The 2,859-nt window shown below is 51.8% G+C and overlaps 1 protein-coding gene across 1 annotated transcript in view; it reads left to right on the top strand.

The window, feature by feature from the left end:
* The window catches only part of CRLF2 (cytokine receptor like factor 2), a 34,433-nt gene that overhangs the window by 705 nt on the left and 30,869 nt on the right, over positions 1-2,859 (top strand). The gene's annotated exons all lie outside the window — the stretch shown is intronic.

The following is a 2,859-nucleotide window of genomic DNA, read 5'->3' as shown; positions in this document are numbered from 1 at the left end:
GTGTCCACTGTGTGTCCCCGGGGATGGCATCCACTGTGTGTCCCTGGGGATGTGTCCACTGTGTGTCCCCGGGGATGGCATCCACTGTGTGTCCCCCGGGGATGTGTCCACTGTGTGTCCCCGGGGATGTGTCCACTGTGTGTCCCCCGGGATGGTAACCCCTTTGTTGTGTCAAATGTTCTTTTTTTTAAATGAGATTCATTTTATTATTTATTGTTGTTGAAAATATACCAGTAGCTGCCCCCTGTGTGTCAAATGCCTCAGGGACATGTCCATTCTGTATGTCAAATGACTTTTTTTTTTAATTCATTTTATTGTTTGTTGTTCTGAGAACATGCGGCGTGCTCCGGTTGACGGTTCCACCGCACACATAGTTCAGTGACACCCGTCACCTCTCACCTTCTTTTTCTGAGTTGTTCCTGCCCACCACCCCCTACGTTTCCTATCTAATCTTCTGGGCTGCTGTTGTCAGTCTGATCCCTTACACAGATTTCTGAAACAATGCTCAAGACATATTGTCTTTCTTCCTTAAGCTAAGCTGTTGTTTGCTTTTAAGAAGACTTTAGGGGATGTTTTTGGTGTAAAGGTGATCTCAAGACAATAGTTTCAGGAGTTCATCCAGCCTCCATGGCCTCCAGGAAGTCTGGGGTCCATGAGAAATTGTAATTCTGTTCTACATTTCCCCCCCTTTTGATCAGGACTTTTCTATGGAATCTTTGATTTTAGCTTTCAGTCATGTTAAAGCCATGGTAGGAGGCAAGTGCCTATGTTTGAATCTCTCTCCTTTTAGGCTGCTACACTCTTGTCACACAAGTTACAATAATGGACTTGCCAAAATTTCTGTGTGTCTGCGGACCAATGTAGATAATCTAAATCTATTTCTAAGTAGCCATGGTGGCACTGTGGTTAAAGCACTCAGCTGCTAAGCAAAAAAGGTGGGTGGTTGGAGCCCAGCAGCTGCTCCACAGGAGAAAGATGAGGCAGCCTGCTTCCATGAAGGTTGACAGCCTTGGAGACCCTGTGGGCAGTTCCACTCTGTCCTCTAGGGGCGCTGTGGGTCGGAATGGACTCCAGGGCAGTGGGTGTGGTTTGGGCTTTGCTTCTGTGAAGATTGACAGCCTTGGAGACCCTGTGGGCAGTTCCACTCTGTCCTCTAGGGGCGCTGTGGGTCGGAATGGACTCCATGGCGGTGGGCTTGGTTTGATTTTTTTTTTTTTTTTTCCGGTCAGGTGTTCAGTGGCCTGAGCCGTCTGCCTCCGGGTTATTAACATCCTTGAGCCTCTAGCCCCATTGAAAGCTGTGGTCCTGCCCTTCTGTCCTTGAAGCCCTGTCTCTGAACATCAGCCCTGTGAGAGGACCCTGAGCTCCTGGCGGGAAGGGCCTGGTGCCTCCTACAGTCCTGTTCCACTTGTGGTGGCCGCTCAGAAAATGTTTGCTGGTGTCACTAGATATTAGTCATGCATTTGGGCGTTTAAGTTGCAGACTTTCAGATCCCCAAGGAGCCTGGTTGAAAAACAGTGCCTGGACAGAGAGAGACAGAGGGGGAGGAGAGATTGAAGGGGAGAGACAGAGAGAGAGAGAGAAAGAGACATTGCCACCGAGTGGGTCCCAATTCACAGTGACCCTGTAGGAGAGTAGAATTGTCCCATAGTATTTCCTACCCTGTCATCTTTATGCCCGCAGACTGCGTAGCTTTTTCCCGCTGAGGAGCTGGTGGGTTCAAACCACTGCCCTTTGAGTTAGCAGCCAAACGCATTTTGAACTGGGAGCGCTGCGTATTCAGAGGCCAAGTCCCCGCCTTCTGGGTGGGACCCTGGGTTCAATTCTCAGCCAATGCACCTGACACCCAGCAACCACCCGCCTGTCCCTGAAGCCTTGTGTGTGTCTGTGATGGTGAAACAGGTTTCCGGAGAATGCCAGACTAAGACAGAGTGGCAATGGATTGAAAATCAGCCAGGACATCCCAGGGCTTTGATCGTGCAGCTGGTTATGGGGACGTGCAGCACCGGGCAGGGTTCATGTCATGGTGTGTGGGGTCATTGTAAGGCAGGCTCCAATCGACGGCGGCAACTGTGACAACGATATTGAACCCCTTGTGAGAGGACCCATGGCCACACATGCATGTGGTGGAATCACTGTGAGTCTCCATCCCTCGCCTGCAGCCTCCAGTCCCAGAGGACTCTCCATCCACGTGGTGACGCTGTGGACTCGAGTGGTCCTCTCTCGAGATCCTACGCCCCTCGTCGCCTCCGCAGAAACAGCTCCGCCCGTCGAGACCCGTCCAGGCCCAAGCTCGGGGTTCCAATTCCCCGCCTGGTATCTGTCTTCTCAAGCCAGGCCTTGTCCTGCTTTCCGCTGCAGACTCATTGCCCGTGGGCGTCCTTTCCGCGCAGACCACTTTGCAGCTGGAACACACCGGGGTGTCTGGCTTCATCCTGCAGGCGTTTTCCACGCCGGGAGCCCAGAGAGCTGACAAAATCAACCCCCCGCTGGCCACAGAGCCCCAGTTCCTCTTCTGAAGCCCGGGGCTTTCCGATACTGAAACACCTTCCTTGAATCTTGGCTCTGCATTTCAGAAAGCCCCAGCTCAAGTTCAGACGAGTCTCCTTTATGGCCAGTTAGGTCCTTAAGGACGCTAAGTGTGCAGCAGAAAGTCTACACATCCTCAGGCAGGTGGAGACTCAGTCTTGCTTCTTACTCCAAGAAAGATTACACCCATGATCTAATTCTGCCCTCTAATTAAGGAGCCCAGGGGCACAATAAGGAATCCTGGTGGTGCAGTGTTAAAGTGCTCAGCTGTAACCGAAAGATCATCAGTTCCAACTGCTCCACAGGAGAAAGATGAGGCAGTCCGCTTCC

This window comes from Orycteropus afer, unplaced genomic scaffold, assembly GCF_000298275.1.
Source record: "Orycteropus afer afer isolate SDZICR_OR568_19922 unplaced genomic scaffold, OryAfe1.0 scaffold00663, whole genome shotgun sequence".
In the NCBI taxonomy this organism is placed as follows: Eukaryota; Metazoa; Chordata; class Mammalia; order Tubulidentata; family Orycteropodidae; genus Orycteropus; species Orycteropus afer.
Note: the sequence above shows the minus strand (reverse complement) of the source record. Positions and strands in the feature narration are given on the sequence as shown.